The 17,018-nt window shown below is 41.4% G+C and overlaps 1 protein-coding gene and 1 pseudogene across 3 annotated transcripts in view; one reads left to right on the forward strand and one right to left on the reverse strand.

Moving 5' to 3' along the window:
- LOC105514202 (chromosome unknown open reading frame, human C6orf106) overlaps positions 1–17,018 on the forward strand; it is a 127,287-nt gene that overhangs the window by 87,808 nt on the left and 22,461 nt on the right. The gene's annotated exons all lie outside the window — the stretch shown is intronic.
- On the reverse strand, positions 8,454–9,189 carry LOC105514201 (annotated as a pseudogene).

The following is a 17,018-nucleotide window of genomic DNA, read 5'->3' on the forward strand; positions in this document are numbered from 1 at the left end:
CCGTCTCAAAAAAAAAAAAAAAAGAAAAAAAAAGAGCTAGTGTAGTTCTCCTTGGAGAGAATGTTGAGGGGGAGAGGTTACTATTTTATTTGTTCTGCTGGTTCTTGCAGTGGTCCAGCTAGGTTTGTGATATTGGTGGGGAGCAGTTTCCTTGAAGCCAGAAACAAAGACCATTCTCTTTCAGGAGGAGAGGGAAGAGAGAGCAGAGTTAACACAATGTATTATCTAAGATCTCTAGGAAGCAAAAGCTTTCACTAAGAGTAACTAGTTACCATCAGTAATGATGTCTTATACTTTTTGTTCATAATTGTATCCAAGATAGGGTTTGAGTTTCTTTTAAAAGACCAATGAGGCTTATATCTTACTTTGTTTTTAGTTGTTCAAAACTAACAAATTAGCTCTGTAGAAGTTAAACCTCACCTTGGAAGATGTACCAGAGGAATGGGTGGTTGTTGTTTTTAAATGTTGGAATTTTAAGTTGAATTAGGTGGCCGGGCATGGTGGCTCACACCTGTAATCCCAGCACTTTGGGAGGCCCAGGCAGGTGGATCACCTGAGGTCAGGAGTTCGAGATCAGCCTGGTAAACATGGTGAAATCCCATCTTTACTAAAAAAACAAACAAACAAAAATACAAAATTAGCCAGGTGTGGTGGCGCATGCCTGCAATCCCAGCTACTTGGGAGGCTAAGGCAGGAGAATAGCTTGAATCTGGGAGGTGGAGGTTGTCGTGAGCTGAGATCATGCCATTGCTCTCTAGCCTGGGCAATAAGAGTGAAACTTCATCAAAAAAAAAAGTGTGAATTAGGTAATTAGTTGGTAGTCTAGAATTTGACTTTCTGGTCATTTAATTAATAAATACTTGGAAGTATTTCTTGAGTATCTTATTCTACATTTTACCCTTTGATGAAAATCTCACAGGTATCAAGATGCACCAAGTATGTCCCAATTATACTGATTGGTAAATTCATCAGAACTGGTGAAGGAGGCTGGGCACGGTGGCTCATACCTGTAATCCCAGCACTTTGGGAGGCCAAGGTGGGCTGATCACTTGAGGTCAGGAGTTCAAGACCAACCTGACCAACATGGTGAAACCCCGTCTCTACCAAAAATACAAAAATTAGCTGGGCGTGGTGACGGACACCTGTACTCCCAGCTACTTGGGAGGCTGAGGCACGAGAATCGCTTGAACCGAGGAGGCAGAGGTTGCAGTGAGCCGAGATCGTGATACTGCACTCCAGCCTTGGCAACAGAGTGACACTCAAAAAAGCAAAAACAAAAACAAAAAGAAGTGTTGGAGCAGTAAGAATACCAGCCATTTGTATTCCTATTTGCATACAAAATGGACAATATTTAAATGTTAAGCCTTTTTATCCAATGTTATATTTAAGTGCTTCTCAACATTAATGCCAAAATGATTTTATGCCAGCTGTGTAGATTTGCCTCTTAATGTGCTGTAGCTGTCATTTTGATTTCCTGCATATCCTTAAACACAATTGTACTTTGAAATTTAAATTAGTAATTAAAGTTCTTAAGTGTAGTCTCATGCTATATTACGTTTTTTTGTGGTAGTGCTATTACCCACTCAAATTATGCTTTTTTCATAGGCTATAGAAGTTTAAATTATTAGGATAATATTTCCATCTTTTCTGCCAGGAAGTATTTTCTCCATGAGTATTAATTATTTTCTGATTAGTGGAACTCTCAAAACTGACCAGGGGTGGAGTGGGAGTGTTGCAATGTGTCATCAGTAAGCATTAGACCAGGAGTAAAGAAGATCTGACTTCTAATTCTAATTCTGCCACATAATAAATTACTGATTGGCCTTCAACAAATAACAGAATCACTAGGCCTCTGATGTTTTTGTTTTTGTTTTGATTAATTGTGGTAAAATAACACGTACAATTTATTGTAACCATTTCTAAGTGTACAGTTCACTGGCAATAAGTATATTCACAAGCATCACCACTATTCACCTCTAGAACTACTTTCATCTGCAAAACTGAAACTCTGTACCCATTAATAATTCTCCATTTCCCTTCACCCCAGCCATTGGAAACCGCCATTCTACTGCCTCTCATTTTGACTACCTTACATACCTCACATAAGTGGAATTATATAGTATCTGTCCATTTGGGACTAGTTTATTTCACTTAACATTATCAAGGTTCATCCATATTATAGCATGTATCAGAATTTCCTTCCTTTTAAAGGCTGAATAGTATTTTAGTGTATGTATATACTACATTTTGTTCATTGATCTTTTTTTGTTTTTTTTTTTTGAGACGGAGTCTTGCTCTGTCACCCAGACTGGAGTGCAGTGGCCGGATCTCAGCTCACTGCAAGCTCCGCCTTCCAGGTTGACGCCATTCTCCTGCCTCAGTCTCCTGAGTAGCTGGGACTACAGGCACCTGCCATTTCGCCCAGCTAGCTTTTTGTATTTTTTAGTGGAGACAGGGTTTCACCATGTTAGCCAGGATGGTCTTGATCTCCTGACCTCGTGATCTGCCCATCTCGGCCTCCCAAAGTGCTGGGATTACAGGCTTGAGCCACCGCGCCCAGCCTGTTCATTGATCTTTTACTGGACATTTGGGTTACTTCCACCTTTTGGCTACTGTGAATAATGCTACTGTGAATGAACATGGGTGTACAAATATCTCTTTGAGACTCAGTTTTCAGATCGTTAGGTTATATACCTAGAAGTAGAGTTGCTGGATCATTTGTCAATTCTATGTTCAATTTTTTTGTGGAATCGTATTGTTTTCCATAGCAGCTGCACCATCTACATTCCCCACAGCACACAAGGTTTCTAATTTCTCCACCTTCTCACCAACATTTGGCATTTTCTGATGTCTCTAGGAAGCAAAAGCTTTCACCAAGGGCAACTAAGCATTTTTTTTTTTTTTAGTAGTAGCCATCATAATAGGTGTGAGGTGGTGTCTCATTGTGGTTTGATTTGCATTTCCCCAGAGATTAGTAATGTTAAGTATCTTTTTAAGTGCTAATTGGCCATTTGTATTTTTATAGAAATGTGTATGCAAGTCCTTTGCCCATTTTGAAATCTGGTTGTGTTTTCTGTTGTTGAGTTGTAGGAGTTCTTTATATATTTGAGATACTAACCCCTTATGACATATATGATCTGTACATATTTTCTCTCATTCCATGGGTAGCCTTTTCACTCTGTTGATTGTGTCATTTGATGCAGTTTTTGATTCTGATGTCCAATTTATTAGCTTTTGGTGTCATATCCAAGAAACCATTGCCAAATCCAATGTGATGAAGCTTTTCCCCTATGCTCTTTTCTAGGAGTTTTATAATTTTAGCTCATATGTTTAGGTCTTTGATCCATTTTGAGTTAATTTTTGTATATGGCGTAAGGTAAGGGTCCAACTTCATTCTTTTGCATGTGGATATGCAGTTTTCTCAGCATCGTTTTTTGAAAAGACTGTCCTTTCACCGTTGAGTTGTTTTGGCACCCTTGTTGAAATTATTTGACCATATACACAAGATTTGTTTCTGGGCACTTTCTTCTATTCCATTGGTCTGTATGTCTGTCTTTCTGCCAATACCACACTAGTTTGTTTGTTTTTGAGATGGAGTCTTGCTCTGTCGCCAGGCTGGAGTGCAGTGGCGCAATCTTGGCTCACTGCAACCTCTGCCCCCCTGGGTTCAAGCGATTCTCCTGCCTCAGCCTCCTGAGTACCTGGGACCACAGGGATACACCACAATGCCCGGCTAATTTTTTGTATTTTTAGTAGAGACAGGGGTTTCACCATGTTTAGCCAGGCTGGTCTCAAACTCCTGACCTCAAGTGATCTGCCTGCCTCGGCCTCCCGAAGTGCCTGGATTACAGGCATGATCCACTGTGCCGGGCCACTTTGTGATAAGTTTTGACATCAGGAATAAGTTAGTCTTCTTTTTCAAAATTATTTTGACCATTCAAAAATTTTTAGCTCTTAGTGATGCTAAGATTAAAGGATTCAGGTGGTAACAGGCTGATCCCTCCATTGCAGAGGTCTTACCCATCAATGAATATTTTGCATAGTGGTTTTATCAATTTGTGATGATTGCCTAAATCATTTCATTAGAAGTTACAAAGTAGTGATTCCTTTTACTTCTTTTTTTTTTTTGAGACGGAGTCTCGCTCAGTCACCCAGGCTGGAGTGCAGTGGCGCGATCTCGGCTCGCTGCAAGCTCCGCCTCCCGGGTTCACGCCATTCTCCTGCCTCAGCCTCCCAAGTAGCTGGGACTACAAGCGCTTGCCGCCACACCCGTCTAATTTTTAGTAGAGATGGGGTTTCACCGTGTTAGCCAGGATGGTCTCGATCTCCTGACCTCGTGATCCGCCCGTCTCGGCCTCCCAAAGTGCTGGGATTACAGGCTTGAGCCACCGCGCCCAGCCTCCTTCTACTTTTATTAGCTGGAATTCTTTTGAAGTGGAGGAATCCTTTTCTTCATCAATAGTGACTTATCTTGAAATTTAATTTCTACCAAAAAGACTGGTTAAATGCTTAATTCTTTACCTTTAGTTTTCAATTGTTAGAGTAAGAACGTGATGCTCTCGTTGCTTTCAATGAAATTAATGAAGAAGAAGAATTAAAGGTTTGATTTGATTTCCCCCTTTTTGTAGGTGTCGTTATAAACTCTTAGATTCTATATATGAAACTTGTTTTAGTTCATTGCAGATAGTGGCTAAGGAATATGTATTTTTAACACATAAACCACATGATCTTGATGGAGGTGGTTGGTCTGCAGAGCAGACTCCTGTAAAGTAGTGTTATGGATTTTAAAACAGTTACTGTTTTGTTGTGTATGTCTTCCCTACCAAAGATGGTGTCCATTAAGAAGTTAGTGTCCAGTCTTATCAAAGGCAGATGTTATCAACATAATTTATCCTTATTTTAAAATGTATTATTGTATTTGAGACAGGGTCTCACTTTGTCATCCAGGCTGGAGTGCGGTGGCACAATCATAGCTTACTGCAGCCTCAAACTTACGGGCTCAGGCAGTCCTCCCACCTCAGCCTCCTGAGTAGTTGGGACTACAGGCATGTGCCATGATGCCCAGCTAATTTTTAAATTTTTTTTATAGAGACGGGGTGTAGCTGTGTTGCTATACTTGTGGGCTCAAGTGATCCTTCCTCCTTAGCCTCCTAAGAGGCTGGAGACAACAGGCATGAACCACTGTGCTCTACAATAATTTATATTTAAATTAGCAATATTAAATGTTAACATATCTTAGTAAGGAGGTCTCTTCTGCCTTCAATTTACTGTCATTGTTGTAGTTCTCCAGGTTAAATTAGACACACCTGATCCTCAGACAGTATCCTTAACAGTGACTCTAACTTCCAATAGGGCAACACAGTAAACAGTTCTTTAATGCTACTTATGGTGCTAAGTACTTTCGCATTAACAATTTGCTCCTTATTGAGCACCTGCCTTGTGCCAGTCACCATCTTAGGGAATTTACTTATCTCCATTTTTACAGTGTCCCACCTTGACCTAATTTTATTTTTTGAATATGTGAAACATTTTATGATTCCTAAGTCAAAACTTATTTACATAATACATTTAGATGGATATAATATATGTCCATCCCTGCCCCCTTCAGCTAGTCCCATCCTCCTGCTATAGGGTACTCATTTTTATTCATTGTTTTTTTCTTTTAGCAAACACTATCAAATGTATATAAATTTGCCCCTTTTCTAATAGAAACTTATAACTACAGATATTGATCTTCATCTTAATTTTTTTTTTTTGAAACAGAGTCTTGCTTTGTCACCCAGGCTGGAGTGCAGTGGTGCGATCTTGGCTCACTGCAACCTCTGCCTCCTAGGTTCAAACGATTCTCTTGCCTCAGCCTCCCAAGTAGCTGGGACTACAGGCCCGCACCACCATGCTTGGCTAATTTTTGTATTTTCAGTAGAGACGGGGTTTTACCGTGTTGGCCAAGCTGATCTTGAACTCCTGACCTCAGGTGATCCACCCACCTCGGCCTCCCAAAGTATTACAGGTATGAGCCACTGTGCCTGGCCACTTTTTTTCACTTAATATGTATATCCTAGAGAGCACTCTTAAAAAGTAATAGAGGCCAGATGTGGTGACTCATGCCTGTCTTCCCAGCACTTTGTAATGCTGAGGCAGGAGAATCACTTCAGCCCAGGAGTTGAAGACCAGCCTGGGCAACAAAGGGAGACCCCATTTCTACAAAAAGTAAAAAATTAGGCAGGGTGGCAAGTGGCCTATATGTAGTCCCAGCTACTCAAGAGGTTGAGGTGGAAGGATCACTTGAGCCTGGGAGGTCAAGGCTGCAGTGAGCCATGATTATGCCACTGCGCTCCATCCAGCCTGAGTGACACAGTGAGACTCTCTGTCTCAAAAAAAAGTTAATGGAAATCCTCATTTCTTCTGTGATATAGAAGAAATGAAAGTCCTTCTGTGTCTGTATTCTGTGTACCTACTGATGGACATTTGAGTTGTTTTAAATTTCTTGCTGTCAACGAATAATGCAGTATTCTTAATTTTCCTCTAATAGCTTCTTCCTCATCTCTCTGCCCTCATAGCAAAACTTTTTTGCAAATGTACCAGTAATAATTGTCTCCACCTCCTGATCGCTTACTCTCACAAATTCTGTGAGATAGCTCTCTATCCCCGTTACACTGAAACTGACTGCTCTTTTCAAGCTCTCCAGTGACCTTTGTGTTGCTACATCCAACGTTTGTCCTTAGTGATCTACTGACTTGACTTACTAGCAGCACTGGGCCCAGCTGGTGACTCTGTCCTCTTGAAACACTTGTCACTAGGCTTCTAGAACACCATAGACTCCTGTTTTTCCTTTATTGTCAGGGTCGTTCCTTCTCTATCTTTTCTGATGCCCTTATTATTGAATGAATACATTTCTTCTCCTTCCTTATGGTATCAGCTGATGGCTGAGCTGGGTGGGCCCATTTCAGGGGAGGGCAGTCATGCAGAAGGGAAGACTGTGAGGAAAGGGGGGATGGGGTCTCTGCATCTATGAGCTGGGAGGAGGAGGAGGAGGAGGAGAGGAAGGCATCTGGGTTCAGAGATCACCAGGAACAAGCCTGTAGTCTTGACAAAATCGGATTATTGAAATGTGAGTGAAGGCACTTCGGAGGAACTGTGGAATGCCGTAGAACAGGAAGGAGGAGGGAAGCATCTTTTGTAGGGCTTGGGTTCTAGCTAAAGGATTCTGAGGAAGCTTTAAGGGATGCTTGGTGGGACAGGGTCAGTTCTGGATTGGTTGCTGTTTGTGAGACAGGATTAGGTAAAACAGGAATAATTAGGGTTTAGGTGTTGACATGAAGCAAGGGCAGTTTAGCAACTGGGTATCCTCAGTAGTAGATGGCTGTAGCAAACCAGGTCTGGAAGCATTATTGCTACTAAGGCAGTAGCCACACAAAGAGAGGGTCATTAGGACATTTTACTGCTGCTGCATGACCTTGGGAGAAATAATATTCCCTCTTAACTTTGTACTTGTCTTTATCTGTGTCTGTCCTCCCAGTCTAATTATGGGAGAGTTGCTTTTTCCTTTTTCATTCTGAACAGATTTTCATTTTTCAGCCCCAGCCAGGTTTTTACTCTTAATTCCATGGCACTGATTTCTTGGATTTGGGAAGCAGGGATCCTTGTTTCCTAAGATTTGAGGGAAATAAATAAGTGATTAAATGATTGCTGTACACTTCCCTCCCCGTGTTTAAAGGAAAACCTCATATTTTTGAAATAGGGCATAATGTGGAAAAATTGTGAAATAGGGATAGTTTCTTTGTTGTTTCCCCTTCAGTTCTCCTTTCAGTGCCTTTCTTAGGCTTCTTTTCTCTCCTGTGTGAACTTGTGCCCATTGGTTGATCGGATTTGTTGCTCTGATGATTAGATTTAAGGTAGCTTAAATAGTTTTTTTGAGGGGCATTTGCATTTTAAAAGGAAATTCCTGGGTATAATAGTAAATACTAAGGAACAAGTTTCTAATGCACATTTGAGGCAAGAGGTGGTAGAGAGTGAGAATGGGTAGGGATGCGAAGTTTCCAGAGGTTGTCCTTCAGCAGTACTCTGCTGCTGGTGGGGTCTAAGCCTCAGAAATCAGAAGTCACTGAGAAGGTGATGAACTGGAGCCTGTCTCTACCCTTTTCCCCTTTAGGTGCTGAGGTGTAGGTGGCATGTTGATAGATGTGGTGAAAGAATCTGAGTGCCCACACATGTGTCGGGGAGCGTGGCTAATGTGCTGAGTAAGTTATGTGGCAGTGCAGACTAGAAGTTGAGACTAGAGATCAGCACCGGGACAACTGGAAGTTCCTTCTTTTCACAATGGTATGCACACACTGCTACCTTAGCAGTTCTAAGAGACACACAGAAAGATGTCAAGACCTGCTAATGATACTTTTTTTTTTCCAATTTGAGAGCATGTACTGTTTATTAGAAAAATAATCATGGTAGACGCCTTAGTTCATTCTTCTAATAAGCCTGTTGATCCGGTCTACCCTGTTTCCACTATCTCCACCTTCTACAAAATGGGTAGTTTTTTCTTCATTCCACTTCATGCAGAAGATAATTTGAAGGGCCACAGGAAGTTATTTGCTTCTTTGAAGCATTTTCCAACAGTATAAATCTCATGATCAAGTCCTCCATGCAGGTGTTGCCATATTTACCAAGAGGTCCAGCAATCAAGGTGTTGTCTGTCAGAGCAATTCACTTCTTATTGATTTTGCCATAATCATGCTTGTAGGTTAGTTCATTTACTGACTTCAGATTTGGGTACTCCTATGCAGTATATGGTTCTGCAATCCTCAGCATGTTAATTGAAGCCTGTTGAACTTCACAAAGGTTCCATTAAAGATTTGATGAAGGCAGAGGCTGCAACACGTTTCAGACCTTTGGGTTCACACCATTGATACCTCTGATCCTGATGATAAACACCAATTTGGGTTCTGCAGATACATAGAAGTTGCTAGCTTTTCTTGCCATCCTCACCATTTGAATTTCAGTTCTGTGCATCTGCCTGTATTTCTTGTGATAGTGCTTTGGTTTTTCATAGATAAGCTTCCTCCTTGCCTTTCAAAGCATCTTTTGGGCAAACTTCTTTCTCAAGCAATTGATCTTCAGCTCTGCAAAATTCCTTCGCTTTTTCTTAAGGGTTTCTGGCACAGCAGGAACCTTCTTCTCTTTGACACCCTCCATGGTTCAAGCCTGAAAAGAGCATAATACTGACTTTTGCACTGCCTACTGTTGGGACATGTTTCAGTCCACTTTCAAGCCTTTCTCACTGAAGCTGGACAGTACATAGCCAGCTTTTCTATAGAGATGAAATATGGGCCTGCAGCTTATAGCTCAGGGGTAGCCAGACCCCTTTTGTTTCTTAATCCTCAGGGAAAATGTGAGGTTCCTGTTCTGCTTTGAAGATCGGTTGATCTTCCTAAAGGATTTGAACCCACAACCTCCAAATCTGGAAGTGGCCTCCACCGTAATCTTCATGTTGACCTTCACCAGGCTTTGCCTTCTGACACCAGGGCATTCATGTCTCACAACTCCCAGGCACAAGGAGTGGTGGTTGCTTTAAAGATCAGAAGCGTCCAGGAGTTTAGTCTTAGCTATACCTTTAACTACTGGGAGGTGTCCATGTGCATTAGATTTTTGAAAGTGGTGCTTTCCCAAGTCCCCTGACCTTTCCCCTTGGGAAGCCCAGAACTAAGTGGAGGTCTGTTGATGAAGCAGTGTATTGTTTGGTTTAAGTGGTTTCTCTTTACAACTGCTGGTCAGAAGCCGGCTCTGGGATTAGTCAAGCAGCCTCAGCCCAACATCCACATCAAGATGATGGTGGTTCAGTTGTACGGTCATTGATGTAACCCTAGTTTGAAGACTGTTAACTGACCTGTAATGTTTTACTGGGAAAGGGAGCGTTTCCCTGCAGATAGGACTGGCTTCTGTCTTCAGCTGATAAAACAGTGTTTTTGAGGCTTCTGAAGGACTTGGGCGCTTGATGGTTCCCTGTTTTTGCCCTACTACAACCTTGTTCTGCCCCTTGCTAGATATCAAAGCACTCTTTTGCTAGTCAGTTCTCTCCATAGAGAGTGGTCTTCATCTCTTTTGCAGTTTTTGGTTTTGTTTATGTTTGAGATGAAGTCTCTCTCTGTGTTTCAGGCTGGAGTACAGTGGCATGATCTCGGTTCACTGCAACCTCCCCCTCCCAGGTTCATGCGATTCTCCTGCCTCAGCCTCCCCAGTAGCTGGGATTACAGGTGTGTGCCACCACGCCTGGCTAATTTTTGTATTTTTAGTAGAGACAGGGTTTCACCATGTTGGCCATACTGGTCTCGAACTCCTGACCTCAGATGATCCACCCACCTCAACCTCCCAAAGTCCTGGAACTACAGGTGTGAGCCACCATGCCTGCCCTCTATTGCAGTTTTACCTGTTAATTTCTGAAATATGATTTTCTAATACTGTACCAATTTTTTTAGTGGACTTTATATTTTGTAATCATTAGGTTTGCAGAGAAGTTGCAAATACATTCTTATATACCCAGTTTTTCCTATTATTATCACCTTATATTATCATAGTACACTTGTTAAAGACATCGACATTGGTATATTACTATTAATTAAACTCCAGACTTTATTTGGATTTCACCAATTTTTTCACTAATGACCTCTTTCTATTCCAGAATCCAATCTAGGCTACCATATTACACTTAGTTGTCATGTGTCCCCATCTCCTCTAGTCTGTGACAGTTTCTCAGTCTTTCAGTGTTTTTCATGACCCTTGACTGTCTTAAACTGGCAAGTATCCTGTCGAATGACATGTAATCTGAGCTTGTCTGATGTTTTCCTCATGATTAGACTGATGTTATGGGTTTCAGGAAGAATACCACAGAGGTAAAATACCCTATCAAGGATACTTGATATTCATCTAATATCATTGGTGATGCTAACCTTAATGGCTTGGTTAAGTAGTATGTTTGCCGGGTTTTTCTATTGTAGAGTTACTGTTTTTCCTTTTCCCTATTAAATTTTTTGGAAGCAAATTGTAAGGCTAGCCCACTCTCAAGGAGGGAATGGGAGATGTATGAGATGTATGGAATTAAGCTCTACCTCTTGGAAACAGGGAGTATCTACATATATTGTTTGGAATTTCTCTGTGAGGAAGTTTGTCTCTTCTCTCCCACTTATGTGTATAACACATGTATCTTTTTTTTTTGGAATGGAGTCTCGCTCTGTCGCCCAGGCTGGAGTGCAGTGGCGTGACCTCTGCGCACTGCAAGCTCTGCCTCCTGGGGTTCCTGCCATTCTCCTGCCTCAGCCTCCCAAGTAGCTGGGACTACAGGCGCCCGCCACCACGCCCGGCTAATTTTTTGTATATTTAGTAGAGATGGGGTTTCACCGTGTTAGCCAGGATGGTCTCGATCTCCTGACCTGGCGATCCACCCACCTTGGCCTCCCACAGTGCTGGGATTATAGGCATGAGCCACCGCACCCAGCCAGGATTCATGTATGTTTATTTTATACTTTGGATTGTGACTTAAAACTATGTTATTTATTATGTTGCTCAAATTGTTCCAGCTTTGGCCAGTGGGAGTTCTTTCTGGTTGGTTTTTATATCCCTATGACATGCCCTTATCCTTTTGTTCTTTGACCACTTTCTTTCTGGTACTATAGGATGTTCCAGATTCATCTTGTATTTTCCATGTCCTAGCCGTAGAACCAGCCATTTATCCAAGGAGCTCTTGTGCTTTTTATTGGAGAATCCTATATAGAAACCAAAATCTGGGCACTAGGTGTGTTCATTGCTACTGGGGTGTCATAACCTCTAGTCCTTCTTGGCAAACAGAGCTAGATAATACATGTATGCACACCGACTTTTGTATATAGACATATCTACAACTGATTCTGTATTTCTTCATCTATCATAACCAGGAACTTATATTGACATCTCTGACTTTAATTCAGTACCACAGCATTCATTTTTATAATGCCTGCCTTTCTTGCTTATCTATAGTATCTTCAAAAGTGAGAAACCTTGTTCCCACTATCTAACATCCTTTTACTTCTTTGTTCAGCCCCAGTACACATGGACAGCAGTTTCAGAATTATATCCCATCAGAAACAAATTTACCATTTGGGAATGTTGCACTGATTTTTACAATTTTATTTTACTGGAGAAATTATGGATGTGTATATATGCTGATTATGATGTGATTTGACCGTGATGCTAGCTTTTATATGTATGTAGACATTTTTTATCTGACCATAATCTATAATGTCTTTGTATGTCAGTATCAGTCAGTAAGGTTACGGATGTGGGCTCCAAGTTAAACATTTTCCTTTTATTCTCTTACATTTATTTTTAAAATGTGATTGGTTTTGGTTTTGTTGTTGTTGTTGTTACTTTTTTTTTTTTTTGAGACAGAGTCTCACTCTGTCATCCAGGCCAGAGTGCAGTGACATGATCTCAGCTCACTGCAACCTCCACCTCCTAGGTTCAAGTGATTCTCATGCCTCAGCATGCTGGGTAGCTGAGACTACAGGTGCACACCAGCATGTGTGGCAAATTTTTTTATTTTTAGTAGGGATGGGGTTTCACCATATTGCCCAGGCTGGTCTGGAACTCCTGACTTTAAGTGATCCACCTGCCTTGGCCTCCCAAAGTGCTGGCATTACAGGCATGAGCCATTGTGCCTGGCCTCTTTTACACTTATATTCCAAGATTAAGAAATAGGAAAGCTATGTTCTCTCTTTAGTAATTTATGATGTATTTCTGAAAAAGGAAGTTTATACTATAATAATGAGGTTTTGTCATCTGTAAAAAGGACAAGTTGAATGAGATAACATTTACAGTACTCTAATGTTCTGTCTCTGGTGCTTTTTATTTTGATTATTATTATTTTTTGAGACAGGGTCTTACTCTGTTGCCCAGGCTGAAGTACAGTGGTACAACCTCGACCTCCCAAGCTTAGGATATCTTCCCACCTCAGCCTCCCAAGTAGCTGGGTCTACAGGCATGTGCCACCATGCCTGGCTAATTTTTGGATTTTTTGTGGAAACAGTGTTTGACCATGTTACCTAGACTGGTGTTGCCATAGGCTGGTCTCAAACTCCTGAGCTCAAGCGATCTGGTTACCTTGGCTTCCCAAAGTGCTGGGATTACAGATGTGAGCTGCTGTGCCTGGCCTCAGGTGCTTTAAAAGAAAATCTTCAGGCCAGACATTTTAAAATCAGGGTCTCCGTTTGCTTTCTAAGTCCTCATTGTGTTCTCGTGGCACATGATTCTACCTCCTTGGCTACTTCTTTGGGAGATTTTGTGGTCCATTCTTCCTTTTGGTGCCAAAGATCATATGTCTGTGGGTAAAGATACTGTGGCTTGGGAAATGGGACTGACTTAACCATAGCTTTAGTTCCCTGGGTACTTGGGTTCCCACATTCCTGTTAGGTGTGTGTTTTTAAAGCTATACTAAAAGCTGGGTGTTCTCAGTCTGCTTTAACTTGAATTATGACCTTGAGCCCATCACTTTTACCTCTAGACTTCACATTTTTAAAATCTAGAAAATGAAGCAGTTTCACTGGATGATCTCTTATACTTGTGGTTTTATTATAACAGATGGTAAAATATCTGGCTAGCAGCCAGTTCTTACCTCAGTAATCAAGGCATTCTGGTAAGAATTGGGAATGGTCATTGTCTGTGAAACAAGCTTATTAGGCCATCCTTACCTTTTCTTTACTTTGTCATTTTTTTGATTAAAAATAATACAGTAGGCAGGGGGTGAACACATTCTGGAATGTAAGGTCTGGAAGTGGTACAGGATGACTGAGATTGTACCATGTAGAAGGTGTATTTTGCTGTTCATGATGACCCATTGCAGCAGTAACTTAGAAGGGTCAGAACTGATATTTATTGTTGGTATTTATAAATCAGTGGCTCCTCAAATGACTTTCCTTTTATAGCAACTATGTAGAATCTGTGTAATAGCCAATGCAAAGAGAGGGGGAGGTGGCTTAAGTATGATAAGTTCTGGTGAGTCATACTAAAGACATTTTTAGCCAGTGCAGTGGCTTATACCTGCAATCCCATTACTTGGAGAGGCTGAACCAGGAGGATCGCTTGAGCCCAGGAGTTTAACAACCTGGGCAACATAGTGAGACCTCATCTCTACTAAAAATTTAATTAAAAAAAAAGACATCAAAGAGAGAGAGACAGAGAGAAAGAGAAAGAAAGAAAAAAGAAAGAAAGAAAGAGAGAGAGAGAAGGGAGGGAGGGGAAAGGAGAGGAAAGGAGAGGGGGAGAGGGAAAAAAGTGTTTGTCCAGAATGGTCTCAAACTCCTGAGCTCAAGTGATCCTCCTGCCTCAACCACCCAGAGTGCTGGAATTACAGGTGCTAGCCATTGCACCCAGCCTAATGATGCTTTAGTTCTAAAGAGGGAAAAGGGGTGGTGGTAGGTCATTAGTCTTATTTATGGATAATAGCTTTCTCATAAGCATTTAGTTTCCTGAGCTAAGAGAATGAAGCATATGACCTGTAGCTGAGGAGCTATGTGCCAAATCTATCGTGTACTTACAAAAGAATTTATTTTTAAAACAGATAGGTGGTAGACGAGAAGTAGGAGTAAAACTATGGGTTGAGTGAGTATCCCTTATCTGAAATGCTTGAGACCAGAATTGTTTCAGATTTTAGATTTTTTTTGATTTTTGAATATTTGTGTTATATCAGTTCATCATCCCTAATCCAAAAATCCAAAATCTGAAATGATTCAATGAGCTTTTCTTTTGAATGTCAGATTGGTGGTCACAAAGTTTTGGATTTTCGAATTAGGAATACTCAGCCTGTATTGTAAGACAGGGCATATCTGTTTGGGAAAAGCAAATAGTAGAGTGAAGGAATGCTATCTTTTGTTGGAAAGCTAGGATAGGAGAGCATGGAATGATTCGTCCTCAGACTGGCTGCGATTGGATTGACCCACTTCGTTGGATTGATTTATGAGATTGAGCTTTGAACACAGGTCCTCTGACGCACTGTTCCTAGCACTGTCCCAGATTTTCAAGGGAAGTGGCACACTACATGTGCAGTGTTGTCAAGAGGTTTAACTTTTATGATGCTAGTTTACATGAGGATTTATATGTTCTTTAATGATACGTGTATCTGGAATGAATGCACATTCCTGTGAGTCATGCTGGTGGCTTTGATTTCCCCTTCTCAGAGGAGAAAGAAGTTGCTAATTCCAGGAGTGAACAGCAGATGTCACTGCATCTCCACTTACTAGGATCTGACTCTTAGCTGTTTGGATGTAGCCAGTTCTTAATACAGCTCCCAAACCTCTAAGTTTTTATGGTTGTGTGATACTCTGAGATTCCTTTTTTTTTTTTTTTGAGACAAGCTCTCACTCTGTCATCCAGGATGGAGTGCAGGGGCACGATCTTGGCTCACTACAACCTCCGCCTCCCAGGTTCAAGTGATTCTCCCATGTCAGCCTCCCAAGTAGCCGAGACTACAGGCATGCACCACCACACCCAGCTAATTTTTGTATTTTTAGTAGAGACAGGGTTTTGCCATGTTGGCCAGGCTGGTCTCGAACTCCTGACCTCAAGTGATCCACCCACCTCGGCCTCCCAAAGTGTTGGGATTACAGGCATGAGCCACCATGCCCAGCCAGGCTGCCTTCTTTTGATGTACAGCCCAAAGTAAAAATTTAGAATGAACACAGCCTAAGAAAGTTTTCCTTAGTTTCCTTCACTACTTGTTTTTAGTGTTTGTTCTAGGATTATATTATCTCTATTTCTAGGTAGCTAACTGGTAGAATGTATTTGCCTTTTTCTATCAACCTTTCAACAGTTATTTAGGAGCCTAGACAATTTTTTGTATTTGTTTTGAGTAGGGTTCACACAGTTAAAAGCTTCTTGGCCTTTCTGTATTTTGCTTTTTGAAAACCTTCCAGCAGGAATGTGCGTGTCTCTGTTGTCTGGAGTGAGGTGCTGAACATCAAAGGAAACTGCTACTTTCTTATTTTATTTGAACCCTTAGCTTTGGCACTTGAGCAAATCAAGAACTGAACTATGACCAAATGTCCTATGGTGCATCTATTTAAAAATACATGTATGGTTTAATTGTGGATAGGTGGTAGGGTTTCCCTCTATAGTCATGGACTGCATAATGATGTTTTGGTCAATGTGGTAGTCCTATAAAATTATAATGGAGCTGAAAAATTCCCACTACCTAGTGATGCTGTAGCTTCCATAACATTGTAGTTTATTTTTTAATGAATTTGGTGTAGCCTAATTGCACAGTGTTTATGAAGTCTACATTAGTGTTCAGTAATGTCCGCATTCACTCACTGACTCACCCAGATCAACTTCCAGGCTTGAAAGCTCCATTCATAGTAAATTCCCTAGACAGGTATATCATTTTTTATCTTTCATATCATATATTTTATTATTCTATGTTTAGATTTTTTTTGTTGTTATTTATTTATTTATTTTGAGATGGAGTCTCGCTCTGTCACCTAGGCTAGAGTGCAGTGGCGCAATCTCGGCTCCACCTCCCAGGCTCAAGCAGTTCTCCTGCCTCAGCCTCCTGAGTAGCTGGGATTATAGGCACCTGCCACCACGCCCAGCTAATTTTTAAATTTTTAGTAGAGACGGAGTTTCACTATGTTGGCCAGGCTGGTCTCGAACTCCTGACCTCAAGTGATCTGCCTGCTTCCACCACCCAAAGTGTTGAGATTACAGGCGTGAGCTGCCACCCCCGTCCGTAATTCTTTTTTTTTTTTTTTAAGACAGAGTCTTGCTGTGTTGCCTGGGCTGGAGTGCATTGGTGCAGTCACAGATCACTGCAACCTGTACCTCGTGGGCTCAAGCAATCCTCCCACCTGTGTCCCCCAAGTAGCTGGGACTATAGGCGAGCACCACCACAGTCAGCTAATTTTTAAATTTTTGGTAGAGACAGGATCTCCCTGTGTCACTCAGGCCAGTCTCAAACTTCTGGTCTGAAGTGATCCTCCTGCCTAGACCTCCCAGAGTGCCCG

This window comes from Colobus angolensis, unplaced genomic scaffold (genome assembly GCF_000951035.1).
Source record: "Colobus angolensis palliatus isolate OR3802 unplaced genomic scaffold, Cang.pa_1.0 Scaffold24, whole genome shotgun sequence".
Taxonomy (NCBI): Eukaryota; Metazoa; Chordata; class Mammalia; order Primates; family Cercopithecidae; genus Colobus; species Colobus angolensis.